General features: G+C 39.5%; 1 protein-coding gene across 1 annotated transcript in view; it reads left to right on the top strand.

Moving 5' to 3' along the window:
- Nucleotides 1-2,638: 2,638 nt before the first annotated feature.
- Nucleotides 2,639-14,988, top strand: part of galnt1 (UDP-N-acetyl-alpha-D-galactosamine:polypeptide N-acetylgalactosaminyltransferase 1) — a 73,006-nt gene continuing 60,656 nt past the window's right edge. Inside the window, exon 1 of the mRNA XM_056763257.1 lies at nt 2,639-2,984. The gene's annotated coding sequence lies outside the window, so the exon portion shown is untranslated. The remainder of the gene's footprint in view (nt 2,985-14,988) is intronic.

Genomic DNA, 14,988 nt, shown 5'->3' with positions numbered 1-14,988 from the left:
TATACCCACAGAGGCAGCAGGACACATCAAAGTTAGTCTCCTTCATTTTAATCTCTATGTTCTTGTCCTTTCTTTGAGTGGCATTACGTGTCATTTCACCTTTTCTGCAGTCTTAAATGTCAACATCAGAGTTCACTTTTCTCTTTCATGTAGATCTCTCTACATGTTATGGAACTCAGAGATGAAAAGAGAAAAATATGAGAATGAAAAAATCAGCACAATGTCAAGGAGGCTGCATGTTCTGCAGAATATGATGTCCTTGAGTCTATTCAAAATTGCCAGTACTTTTATGACCTCAAATTAACTACAGTATATACACACAAGGTGAAACTTTTAAATACATTTTAATACAATCATAAGATGCAGTAGGTTTATTGTATTATTCATTATTACAGATTATTATAAATACTTCATCCAGGAAAATTATTCTTGACCTGACTAGGAGAATAAATAAACATAAACACTGTCATTGGTTTTCAGGGATTCACGATGATTAATATCATTGACTGACAAAAGTTGAGGCATTTAAAGTACTTGAACCTGTGTGAATTGTACAAAACTATTGTTGGCATACTAACTAAATGTGCAATACAGTTTTCAGATACAATAGGACCCAAATCTACATCTTAAAGAAGAGCATTCCCTTTCATCAGTGAATAAAGTATATCCATAGTTTGTTCCGGTTTGATAATTATTTATCACTATTATTGCGCGCACACACTCCTGTTTTTTGCTTTAGGAAAACAACAGAGATTTGGCGGTAGCTGATAAGAATGGATACAGATCCTCCTTCCTGTTATAGTGTGGGGTCTGCATCCTTTCTTGGCTGTTGAACTGAAAACAGCTGTCTGGTTCACCTCAATTTGCTCTTGCTGTAGTGTTTTGGCGGTTCTATGGCTGGGTTACAAGGCTGAGAAAGGAGGCAGGCAAAGACACACTTGACATCTCATTCATATTTCATCATGACGGCAATGTCGTTTCAAGTGGCCAGCTCATACAATACATGAATAAATATTCCGAGTTAAATAGCAAACAACCATGAATATTTTAAGATTCACACTTAAACAGGAAGAAATTAAATATTGGGCTTTTCTCAAGTTATTTTGTGTATGGTTGTGTAGTACTTCGGAAGACAAGAGACAGTGGTGTGACCTGATGATGTTTTGTTCTATTCAATATTAAAAATATTTTACTAAAACATAAGCAAATCTCTGTCAAACACATGCTGTTTGAACATTGAGGTGAGGTGCTATTCAACTAACAATATGTTATTACTAAATGTTTTTTTCCTTATTTATTATGCATTCGTTTTTTGTAAAACACATTAACAATTAAAATACATTCATAGTTGAATATAGAAAAGTAAATATAATGTAAGTTTATTACATAACATAATAAACATAATTCATTCTCTGATTTTTTTAAAAGCTGACAAGAACACTTTTTCAAAACAGGACGTGTGTGTGCTGTGTATTTTCCAAAGTGCAAAAATAATCCCATATTTCACAATACAGGATGTCAACATTACAGAGCAGTCACAACAGTGCAGTCTTTAGGAAAACTTGGGTAGGGCAATAGCTGACATTGAGTGTAAAATTATAAGCATCACTAGGTAAACATAACAGTGCAAAAGCTTATTGTTCTTAAAGCCTTTCATTACAGTGGGAACTTATCATTAGTCTATAAATTTATAACAGCTTATATAAAAACACTATCTCCGTAAGAAATCACTAAAGTAAAATGTTATTATAAGGTTTATGTTAAGATTTATTGAGTAGGCCAACAGGATATTTAATTTTACATTCATTAACTGGGCAATTCCAACGTTATGGATGTGACATTTTGCATTATGGAAGTGACATAAAAAAGCTCAGAGAATGAATTTGTTACAAATATTTTAAACCATCTGTTTATATTTTACTAAACCCTTGTTGATACAGTCTAAACATAAATAAAAGTAAGTCTATGAAAAAAAAATCTATTTAAAATAAGAGATATAAACATGCGTTATGGATGTGACAAAAAACGGTTTTTGAAAAGACGATAAACTTTGTAGGATTTCTTTAAAATTAAACGCACAATCCTGAAGCAATAATACCCAATGCATGAAGAAGGGGTGTCTCTTTAAAGAACATAAAATAGTTACTGTATATTAATTTCATGTGTCCATTTACGACATATATGTAGCGTTATTGATGTGACAATCCTGAAAATGGCTCTTCCCTGACTATGAAAAATCATGCACTAAAAATAAAACAAATGCTTTTCAAATTTAAAGAGAGATCTCAAATGGGTATTTCAAACACCAAATGTTAATATCTGTTTTGTTACCATAGTAAAACCCGTTGGTAAAACCCTTTTTTTTCAATGGTAAGGTTGAGATTTTCACGGAATTGCCCAACTGTTAATAACAAATGAACTCACTCGCTGTCACAACGATCTCTGACACTTTTCTCCTAAACCATAACTGGAGATACAGTTTATTTATTGATCATAACATTGCCCCGCCAACGCAATCTCTGTCTATTTTATCTGTATAAAGCAGTAACAGTAAAGTCGAGGCCAGTGTATTGACGTTCTCTTCCGGGTTGCTAAAGTGGGCGGGGCTGTCCAGTCTCCGTTATAGACCGAGTAGCGGCGCTAAGCGCATTCTATCAGCCGAAGCTCAGCGCTCATCATTCGGACTGAGTGTTCTCGATCCTCCGCCAATTTACACTATAATTTCTAGCGATCAGGCCGACCTGAGCGTATCAAATTAGCGATTCGCCATTCCCGCGAAACCAGACTCGGGATTTTGTTCAAACTCGGGGCATTTCGGACCAAGTCTCCTCTCGATCGTATTCGGGATTAATTTTTGAGGTACAACGACCCGAAGATCACATTTTCACTGTGTGGACGCTTCACATCCGCGCTGGGACGAAGCGAGCGTTGCCAAAACATCTCAGTTTATCGTTTCGTGCGCTGTTGAGACACCGACCGAGAAGGTAAAGGGTTTAATTTGTGGATCTAACCGCATTATTGTCCGATCTCGAGTCTGTTTTACGAATAGCCGACAGTTCCTTGTTCGCTTCGTGTGTCCGTGTCAATTCTTCATCATTAATTCTTCAACATGCGGATCGACGCAAGGACTGTTGTGTTTCAAGACTGGTAACCTTTCGTTGTAACATTTCTTCCGGCGAGTGAGGGTCTGTTGCTATAAAAAGCTGTAAGATCGAGTTGGCATTGCAGAAGACTTCGCTCATTGAGAGCTTTTTTATGAGCCATGTGTAGGACGACTCAGAGAAGTAGTCTAACAAGAAGTGGTCATTGAGTTTCGTGACATTGTGTTGCTGTGCTGTTTTTTAGGTGGGACACTTTGACCCCAAATGGTTTGTTTGGTTATTCTAAAATCTATAACTCCAGGGTTAAATATTAAGAAACAGTGCTGGTGAAGACGAGCCATGTCATGTTTGCAACCTAGACCCAAATGGCATGACAGATGACATTGAGCGTCCTTTTGCTACACACCTGAAGTTGTTTTCATCATAACACACTGTGTTGCCTGCACCCGACGCATTGCTAAGCAAGTTGTCAGTCATGCTTACAGCAAATGACGGCTGCCAGATCAGGCGGTGTCCTCTCCTTTAGATGTGATTACATTTGGAGCTCTGTGGTGGGGCCATCTTTATAGATTCCGTGCATGATTGATCTTCAAGACAGACGGAGCACTTATGTCTCAGTAATCACTGGAAGAACCATTAGATGATGAGAGAGTGGAGAAGGCGGGCAGCGGGCCCCTGGAGTCAGCCCGGCACAAATGAAGCCGTGCTAGCCGAGGAGCCAGAAACTGATCTGTCATATTTTTTCACGGGAGGAATAAAAGAGAACGAGGTATCCATTATTTATCTTCTGCTACTTCGCCTGGTCTTCTTCTCGGATCTAAACAGTTTGCTGTCTTTGTGGGTTTTGGACAGGGAGCTTTTAGACTCCGGCTACATGTGTGTGTGTGTGTGTGAGTTGGGTGGAATTGATAGTCCCTGTGTGTGAGCGTAAAAGCGTAGCCTGAGGGCATTGACTGCACCAGTCAAATGGTTGCTGTGCTTGGAGTACAGTTTCCTTTCAAGTGGAAGAGGCTGGCGGAGCAGCACGGTAGGGGCGACTACAACGCGATAAGTGTGCAGTATTGTTTCAAAACACAGGTTATAAAAAGTGGAGATCGGGAAATCTCACATAAGCTCAAAATCTGCTCTTAGCACCCGCATCTACATTTGTAGGAAATGAATCATAGACCAGTACAAGACCGGACCATGAAACACAGCAAGCTGTTTCCCCCTTCAGCAGAACTGCAGATGTGCATGTGTGAGGCATCCAACATGTGCGTACGGTGGGTGTGGTTCTGTGTGACACACTGCTGTCAGTTGTAGTTTTTGTTCTTGATGCGTGTGGTTATGTCCGTGTGTATTTGATGTGTTTGTGTTGGGGGGGTATTTAGTATGATCCTCCGAGAGGCTTTGGAACAATAGTTTCATTCTGTAGATCTCCCTAGCTGCTGCCCGGGCCTGGACGAGCGCTTGCCAGAACAGACAGACAGATGGAAGGAATCGTGTTCCTGCCGGCACCTGGCATCACAGAGCACAGGAATGCCATTGTTCCTCTGTAGCCCAGCGGCCGACGCACTTTCCTGGACACGCTATGTCGATGCAGGGGCGGAACGGAATTCTAAGTTGCATGGTGCATCGAAACTCGGTTGGAGTGCTGTCGACAGTCACTGGCAACATTTGACATGAGAGCTTGGCAGAGTGAACAGGCTATGAGAGAAAGCTCAGCACTGCATGTTCAGGGTCATCAGTAATGGATTAGATTAAGACCCTCCATTGGCACTTGTGCGGCACTCTGATATTGACATTCAGGTTAATGGGGTTCTCCAGAGGGATGGTTGATGGCAGATTCTAGACAAGGCGAGACCTTTAATGCCATATTTTAATATATTTCCCTGAAATAGAAATGACTGGAATTCAAGTCATGTTTCATAATCCCTCTGGCTTGTTTCTCATAAACGGAAAGCTGTTTTCTCATATAGATAAATTAGTTGGTTTAATTTCAGCCTGATCATATTTGTTCAATGTTCTGTAGTCTTGTTAAATATTAAATATTATTGTTATAATGCTCTCCAGATTGGAAAGTTTGGTAGGCACACTTTATTTAGGTATAACTTACTTGGATAATGTACTTAAAGGGCGCAATATGGCGCAAATTCATGTTTTTCTGTGTCTTTGGTATGTTATGAGTTGCTCATGCATGTATTAGACACGTAAAATTGCAAAAATTGAAGTATCGGAACAAATGATGCATTCTATCTAAAAGCAAATGCTGTGCCAGACCTGCCTGAAAAGCCTTGTGTAACCAAACCTCCACAAATGTACATCATGGTGGTATGACTTGACAAAGACGGCCCAAATGTAAACGCAAGTATGGTGGATGTACCTGTCAGTACAATTGCATTAAAACCTGATGTTCTAAATATGGTAAGAGGCGTTTCATTTCGGTCACACGCTTGCAGTATTCGACCAATCACTACACACCGGTTAACCGGCCTATCATAGCACACCACGCTTTTCAGAGAGATTAGCTTTGTAAAAAAGCTGTGCGTTTCAGAGAGGCGGGGCAAAGAGGAGCTACAAACATGCACAGTATATGTAAAATACAGCGTTTTTAACCTTAAATCATGTATACACATTGAATTACATCTAAAACAAATGATAATACTTGTTTTAGCCGTGTCATATGACTCCTTTAAAGTGCTCTGTTGTCACGCATCAATTTTTTACCTAATACACTTTAAAAATATAATAATAATTATATACTCCAATTCATGGTTAAATACACATAGATCTTACGTTTATCATAAGAAGTACTAAAAACTATATTTTTCTATATGCCGTGTGTGAAAATAGGGTATTGTATGTAGGCCTACATTTAAGTGTATTATAGTTTTTTTACCCGGGACTGTTAATATTTTACCTATTTCAATTTAAATATTTAAGTTAATCAAATCAAAATCATGCCACTTTAAATTAAATTAAACTAGCTTGAAAAACTATTTGCATTTCAAATTTTCAACTTCTAGTTTTAAAGTAGTAAATCAAGCTCAGCCAATTTCAATTTTATTTTATAAATTAGTTCAAAGTTGTTAAAAAATTCAAGTGACTTGTAAAGAAAGTTTAATGAGCCAGTTGAAATTAGGCAGCTTTAAAACTAAGTGAATGTTTCTACAATGATGCTTTGCATATTTTTAAATCAGGTTAGCAAATTTAGTTGTATTATATATATATATATATATATATACATGCCATGGTTTGCTTATTATGAATATTCTTGAACACCTGTGGTCCAGACATTAACTTTGAATGATCTTTACCTCTTTGAACCTATCGACCAATTTGGAGTCGACGTCACAGTTACGTCACTGCCAGCTGCGGGCATACTGGTTGCAGAAAAACAGTGGAGACAAGGCAGCAATGAGTGAAACGGAGGAGACAATTCCTTCAAAGACATGTTTTTGTGTTGTTGAATATCAGAATAGGAATGGCAAAAATAATGGTATTATTTCCTATGGAATACCGTTGTTGAATATGCCATTTTAAGCTAAACAAGTCATTAAACAGTATTCTCACTTTTCGTCCTATTCAGTTTGGACACTTCTGTGAGTGACGAAATCAGCAGTAGACTTGTTGAACAAGTCACGTTTAAAAAGAAAAATACCTTGCAAAAGGAGCACAAACAGCACTAGAATATTGGCTGTGTTAGTAGGTAGTAGTCTCTGTATGTGTCTGATATGAAGAAGCAACCTTGTATTCATCTATCCAAGAGGCAGCTGGGCTGTAATTGGATTGGCTCTGGTGTCTTACTGCTGTTGAGGTGCAGATCTTTAAATCATGGGCCACTGGCTAGCAAATTGGCCATCGTGATAATCTCTGAGATTTCATCTGTAATCTGGAGCAATATCTGTAGAAAAAAACATTGACAGGCTTTTCAAAACCGTTGTTACACAGTTCCACGCTGTTCTGGAATTATATTAAAGCTCATTAGAGCTGATTTGATCAGGGGCGCATCAGGCGACGGTGCATGTTCTTTACCATTAAGCAGTCTATCAGCTCTTTTGCCATAATTTTCGACCTGCCATTTTAGAAAACCCAGCATCTTGAAGGTGCATTTGCAGTCTACCGCTGCCTCCCCCTGCATTGTTGACATTAACAAGATTATTTCTTCTCAGTGTGGGCTGGAGGATGATTAATCGCAGGAGATCCCTTTCTCCAAGCATTGGGATCATACGTTGATTTCCTTTTATCTTTGCTTTTCACCACTTCTTTCAGTCTCTTCTTTCGCTTCTTCTCTGTCTCATTCTGTCTGTCTTTTTATGTTTTGTGGAGACTCTGTCATAACAATACATCATTTTGCATAATCAAGTTTAAGGGACCTAATGCAATACTATAATTTTTCTGAGCTGCGTTAGTTGTGAATTTTATCTTCGTATTCTGTAATGCCTACATTATTGTGAGCATAACAATCAATCAGGAGATTTTAAAGGAACTTTTCCCTAGAGATTTTGAGTCACCAATTTCACACCCTAATGTTGTAAACCCATATGAATGAGCTTTTTCCATCAAGCGTGAAAGTAAATATTTAAAGGACTAGTCATTGTTTTTTCATGCAATCAATACACAATTTCAAACCAAATCTTATAATCCAAAAGTATTCATTGCAGGGTTTCCTTGTTTTAATATACTTTAGTAGTCTAGCATACGTGTAATTGATCTTTAGAAATGATTCAATAGAGCATCTGGCAGAACTTCAGAATTACGCTGGAGTAATGAGTCGGTTGTCCACTTGCTTCCGTCTCCTAATGAAGTCAGAGACATTAAACTATATTAAGAGGAGGATGGTAAAATGGCTCAGGATGTAAAGTGACTGGCCTTGGATCAGATTACAGGGAAGCAAAGGAAACAGGCAGATTACATTGAGATAAAGAAGCGTGCGTTGAGCCGAACTACAGAAACTGGGATGTTGGTCGGGTTACAGACATGTGTGCTGAATGGAAAGGAAGCTGGAATGCCGGCTAGATTACACCGCTGCGGAGAGAGCCGTGCTACGTGAATATGAGTGGAAAAATGAGTTGGTGAAGCAATATGGCTGTTGCACCGATGACTGCTTAGACTGTGAGAAGATCGGTGACCTTGTTTTGTGTTTTATGACATCAGCAGAGAAACTGCGGGCGATCGTGCCCAGCGTCCTGCTGTTAGCACACGTGCTTGTTGGTTAGTCTGACAGTGCTTCTGGCTTTTTACGACTGCAGTGTTTTATAGAAATGGGTCAGTCTTAGCCAAGAGCGATGAGAGCCAGTCTGGTCTAGAGGAAGAGCATTTGGAAAGAGTTGAACCTGCAAACACAGCAGCCCGTGTGAAATAATGGTGTTAGCGAACAGGCTAACTCCAGCGTCTTATAAAGGTCTATTAAGTATAATTGAATCTCAGTGTTACAGGCATTCTGTTATGACTAGCTGTAGTGTTCATGCTAGCAAGCTGTCTTTCTTATGGCAATAAAAGGAAAATCAAAACTCAGATGCTCAGAAAAGCCCTGGGGGCGATCATGCTCACGCTCACTTTATCTTCTTTCAATGCTTTCTGTTAATCTTTAGTGCAGTGCGTGATGGAACGCAATTTATTGTATCAGGATCAACTGGGTTTAGATGATCGGTGTCAACCAAACTGAGATGACTGTAGTAGAGTAGGCGGGGCGAGACCTTGGTTCGAGTCCGGTGAGTAATTGTGAATTAGCGGCAGCTGTGCGCACACCGGGCTCGAATCACGTAGGAGATTGGGAGCATATAAAAGGAACGAGCGACCGGACCGTCGAAGAGAGAGGACCGGGCCCGAACATAAACATAAATATAAGTACAAACTTAACATATGTTCGGGCCAAGTCCTCTCTCTTCGACGGTCCGGTCGCTCGTTCCTTTTATATGCTCCCAATCTCCTACATGATTCGAGCCCCGTGTGCGCACAGCTGGCGCTAATTCACAATTACTCACCGGACTCGAACCACGGTCTCGCCCCGCCTACTCTACTACAATGACATACTGCACTTTCGCAAATCCACTTAGACCAACTTAAAAAAAAAAGTGTCAAACAAACTTCTGTTGAGAAACTTTTTCTCATCTGTGTGGGTGTTTTTATGTCTCCGTAAAAAATGCTTCTATTTAAGGTCTGGTGAATTTGGACGTGGTCTAATTCCACATGGCTTCCAGTTAGACCCACAAGTTGTTCAGGCACAATTAGTCATTCATAAAAATCTGCAGTTCCCCATTTTCCATTTGTCATGCGCTTCCCATTAGACCCTCTAACAGAAGATGACGCAAATGTTTTCCTACACTTATTTTTCTAATTTCATTCATTCTCATTCTGCTTTTACTTGCAAACCATCGTCCAAATCAGATTATGCGTTAAAAAGTTATTTTGTTAGCTTAAGGGGGTAGAAACATCTCCACCTCATTCCGTTGTGTTAAGTCCTCTGCATGTTTACCTTGGGTTACTACTCAGTCAATGGAAAATGAAGCTTAACGTTGTGTTTGTAGACCTGGTCCCCGGAGTTTGAGAAATGGAGAGTTTGATCCTATTTAAACAGCATCACATGAATGATATTAAGGGGAGATCAAGGCTGTTTGAGATGCTGTTTACTCTAGTAAATGTATTTGAGGTTTATTTATGTTTTTCAAACAATGTGTTTTAAGATATTAAAGTACTTAGGAAAGAAGATGGGTAGTTGACAAATATGCGATACATGTGTCCAATAAAGAAAACAGACAGTTTATAATATATCATTTATATTATTTTATATAATTAATATTTATTATATAAAATAGAGATTTAAAGACAATCAACTTTATTGTGTTAATTAGGGATGACCCCGAATAGTCGACAATTCGATTCTTTGATAGGCTGAGCCCGATTCGTCTACCAATCGCACAGTTGAATCTTCGCAAGGGTGTTATTAGGATCATGCCATTTTGGTTATATGGGCAGTGGCGTAGCAGATGGGCAGGCACTGCACCACCAAAAATATAATTCATATTGTAAAGAAATGGGACATTTTAAGGGTAATATGAGCGCTAGGTCTGGCTATAACCCAGCGCAGGATCTCCGTGTCTTCTGTGCTGTGGGACCGGTAAGAGAATCAGCACGTTTCAGCACGCAGATGATTAGCAAATGAATGTGTACACCGTTTCCAAAAATGTGTCACTTACTGAATGTTTGGGCATATAAATATGAATTAATACATCGTGGTTTGTTACTTAGACTGAACTTGGCTCTGCATGATACAAAAATAAATCAAGTATTATTACCAAAATCACCGCATATAGCAAGCACGGTGCAGACTTTCGAAACTTCTCATTCTCTGCACTGAAACCAAGCGTGTGCTGTAGGAGGATGGAGAAAGAGGTGAAAGGGACTTTTTGACTGATTAGATGATAAGTTGCTTTATTGTATTCCTCCTTTATATGCGGTAAAGAAAAAAACGATTTTATTGGTAGTTCATTGGTAATGAATGTGCTGTATTCCCGTTTGTAAAAATAATTCATTATTATTGAGTAGTTATGAAAATAGTTTTGAGGCGAGAACTTGTCTAGTAAGTGGCACAGCATTTATCAAATTTCCATTTATTTTACTATTTGTGGCTTGTATTTTGAATATATGCTCCCCTGTATTTCAGTCACTTTGCCTAGGCACATTTATTTTCCACATTGTGGCTTTTTTGTTTCTTTTTTGTTATAAAGGTATTTTCTATTCTAAACCAAATCTGAAAATTATATTTGATTGTTTTTTTTTGCTGCATCCATGGTGCGCTACACTGGGCTGTACCCTTGTTAACTTCCTGGTGTCGTTCCCACATTCACGCAGGCGGACAGACACACGGGCCTGCGATTCGACTATAGACAAGACATGACAATTCTGATTCGACTGTGTAAAACTTTAGTCGGGGACACCCCTACTGCTTTACATGTCACTGAAATCTAAGCGCAGACACACATGCACACACTCTCTGTTTCATTGTTTTTGCTTGGAGCTGGGATGACGACAGCTTGTGCTACTCTTGAGGGAAGGATGCGGTCCCTCGTTTTGCAACACATTTCATTGCGTGTGTGTGTCTAGCTGATTTGGAGCTGGCAGACGACGGGACTTGTCCTTAGCACTTGCATCTGTGGCAGTGCCACCGTGAAGTGTTTACACACACAGTGCACCTGATTGATTTTTCTCTTGCGGGCAATCCTTCCCATCTCTCAAAAAAAGGGAGAGCAAACTCATGTAGCGATAACATCAGCGTTTCACAGTGTGCCGTTTTCCGAGCGTCTTTTATGTCCTCTTCAATTTTTGCAGCCAAGCTTAACTTCGTTTCAGCCATGCACATTAAGTCGCTCAAAGACAACACGCTTTGCGTATTCTGTAACATTAGCACGCCTGCCCTCATCGCTACCCCATACATGTCCGAGCGCTGAGAATATTTGCGTGGCCTCATCTTTCCTGGAGGCCTTTGAGCTATCATCATGTTTCAGGCTGTGGTGTGTGCGTGCGCGCTGCCCTGACATCGTGAAGTTCACGCTTCATTCCTCGGCTGCAGATGAAGAGCTCTTGCGTACAGACATCATGCGATGGGGGGACGGGGCCTCTGTGGTGCAGAGCTGTGTGGGAGTGAGGCTGTCTGTGCATCTCTCTCACTTCAGGTTTCTCTCTCATACAAGGGCCACAGGGGAACAGGTTCACTTGAAATCAGTAAGATTCAGGAAGGCAGTTCTGGGTCTGAATATAAACTGTGAAGAAACATTGCAGAAGATCCTCTTAATTCTGTTTTTGTTTTCTATGATTAAAAATATACAAATATCCTAGTTTACTAGATACATTTATTTAAATAATAGACTTTTTAAAGAATATATTTGAAAAACTTTGGAAGAAGATTTTTTTTGCATGGATATCACTACATTTATTTTAAACATTGTTATTCTGTTAACATTTATCTACTCTCATTTCATTTAAAATCTGAAGGATTTTTAAAGTGGTTTTATGTCCATACAATGATACTCAATGTGTTCCACAGAAGAAACAATGTCATACATCTTTGAAATGACTTGATGATGAGTAAATGATGAAATCATTTAAATTGTTTGGTAAACTATCACTTAAAGGAGGAACCTGACCCATATAGTTACATTTCCTCATTTCTAAAAGTAATTTTATATTGTGAACTTGATTAAACAATATCATTATTATGTGGAAATTAGTGTTCCTCATCAGTAACTCAAGCAGGTATAAAATCATAACACCTCAGGGAAGTCTTAGGAGAGGAGCAGTCTTTGACTGCTTATGTGTTTTCGAGTCCAGTCGTCGACTCATCCAAATGATGAATGCTCAAATGTGTAGCAGCTTGTAACATCGAGTCCCGTGTTGTCGGGGTTTGAAGGAGCACTATGAAGTGCGTGCTGGTTTTGTGTCAAGGACAGGGTTGACCTTTGGATGCCTGAGTGCAGAGGTAATTTATTTTCTATTTTGTCTCCATAGCAACTCACCTTTTGATGATTATTATTTAGATTATTTCAAATGTCAGATGTCTTTCTTTCGTTTTTGAGATATGCTTATCCTCAGTTGGCCTGGTGCTTTTTGTGCTAAAGAGTCTCACATTTATAATCTTAAGTGAGGATCTCTTTCGAAGATCAGTCACAAGTAACGCTAAACCAAAGTCCACATGAGGGTTGGGTTTTCTTTTAGAGTTTGAATAATTGCTGTTTATTATTAACATTGTAAACTTACAGTTGAGATGGTGCTGTCTCAGTGAGCATTAAATATAAAGGCAGGCTTTGAAAATGGATTCTGCTTTGTTAGGAACCCCGTCCAGGCGCACAAACACACTGCCAACAAGGCATTAGGAACGGAGCCAGGCACCACACTATACAAAGTTCATCTCCCACAATGAATCCAGAATTCATTTCTGTATGTAAACGTCATGCAAACATATGCACATGCATGCATTCATCATGAGGAAGTTCTTATCCCACCATCAGTTGAGATGAACTCCAATGTAAAGCTCAAAGAGGATTAGCAAACGACACAGACACCTGAAAGAGAGCTATTGTGCGTGCACGAAAGACGCCCGCCTGACCGGTCGGTGACTCGATTGGTGGCAGCCAGGTCACAAAAGCCACAAGAGATCCAGGAAGGATTTACGGGAGTCCAGCGGATCAACCCGGAACATCGCTGCACAATTCCCCATCTCATCCTCTTCTCATCTCTCCATCTCTCTCTTCATCCACCCTGTATCAGCCCGCACAGGCCCAGAGGATTAGACTGGATTTAAAAACACACTGTATGTGGAGAGCGCTCCAAAAACTAACCCAAGCCGTGAGCCCAGGGCGCTGCAGACTAATATAGATTTCCACATATCGTCTCAGTTTTGCTTGAGCCCATCAAGCCGATTAGTCGCACTGTTTAAAGCTAATGGTGTTTGTGTGGATCCACTAAGCAAGTCAGTTGGTCGTTCAGTCTGCAGGGGACGATAATGTCTTCATAAATTATGTCATTTCTCATTGAGTCATTAAACTTCATTGAGAATGTTGAAAAGCCTGTAAATGAGAAAAATCAATAAAAGTAACTTTAGGGCATTATATGCTATAAATATATCATTTTCCATGTATTATGACTTGAAAAGAGATTGGTACTCATTTAAAGTCAAGGTTTAATAATAGAACGTTGAGTTGCCTTGTTAAAAAGAATGGCAACTTGCCCATTCAAGGTAAAATAAACAACAGAGGAAGACACTGGACATTTGTTTACTACTGGTCATGATGACATAACATCCTGTGCACCAGCTGTGTTTCCTGTCAGGAAGATAGCAATAGTATCAACTTATCTAGGGTTGGAAAAATAGATCAATGTGTCTGTTTTGTGTCTGCAAATGTAAGCACAAGATAACCTTTTTTTATACTAAGAAGTTTGTTCTTAAATAGACAGATGTGTTTAACAAAGAAAATGTTTAAAACTAGAATAACAAATTATTGCTCTCAGGCTTTGGGACTATTTGCCATATAATAATTGATGAAGAAATGAAGCCAGCATGATCTTGAAATGAGTTTGAAGTGTTATATTGAATGATGTAGATTGCTCATCTTTTGTCCATAACGACACGTTATTATTTTGTAGACAACTCATGTATTTTGGGGAAGGACGCGGATGTGTGTGTGTGTATTTTGTATGCACTACAATAGAACATATGGGGATTTCCATATCAGAGGGGAAACACGAGGACAGTAAGGAAGCTCCTCTCCAAACAAGCTGTTTAAAAATGCACAGTCGGAGGATCTCACCTCAACAGTCTGCAGTCACAATCACAGGTCATGAGATAACTACAGTAGTGTCAGAAATGCATCATCGTTCTCCATGTGTGCGGTCTTTTCTCTCAATGACTTTATCTGCAGTCTGTTGGAAGCCTGTATCAACTCCTTGCAGCTGTACATGCACGCTGCATACAGTGGCACTATTGTGCATGCAAGAGACGACGAACAGAAGAATGGTCGGGTTCGGACGACATGAATCATCTTGTGTTTATCTGCGAGAGCGTCTTCGTATAGAGAATGTTAAGATGACGTCACGCCCTATGTTACAGTGGCGCCGCCATCTTGGGAGAATAATACTCCACTGCTATAATTGTTTTGATATGTACCGTTACTTGTTTTGTTTGATATATGGAGAAATCGAAAGTGAAAGAACCATGAGCTTTTCCTGAACGACTCTATGTGGTGTTATTGCAGTTTTTAACACAGCAAGACTGACCTACCATAGTTCTACTTCCTAATCAAACAAGAAAAATAAAAACACTGCATTGAATGCACTAGCAGACATCCTTCCAAGATGGCGCAAAATCCAACGCGGTGTCGTTGATTAACAAGCTCTATTGATGCGCTCGTGG

Source organism: Triplophysa dalaica, chromosome 12, assembly GCF_015846415.1.
Source record: "Triplophysa dalaica isolate WHDGS20190420 chromosome 12, ASM1584641v1, whole genome shotgun sequence".
Classification (NCBI taxonomy): Eukaryota; Metazoa; Chordata; class Actinopteri; order Cypriniformes; family Nemacheilidae; genus Triplophysa; species Triplophysa dalaica.
This window is presented reverse-complemented; position numbering and strand designations above follow the sequence as displayed.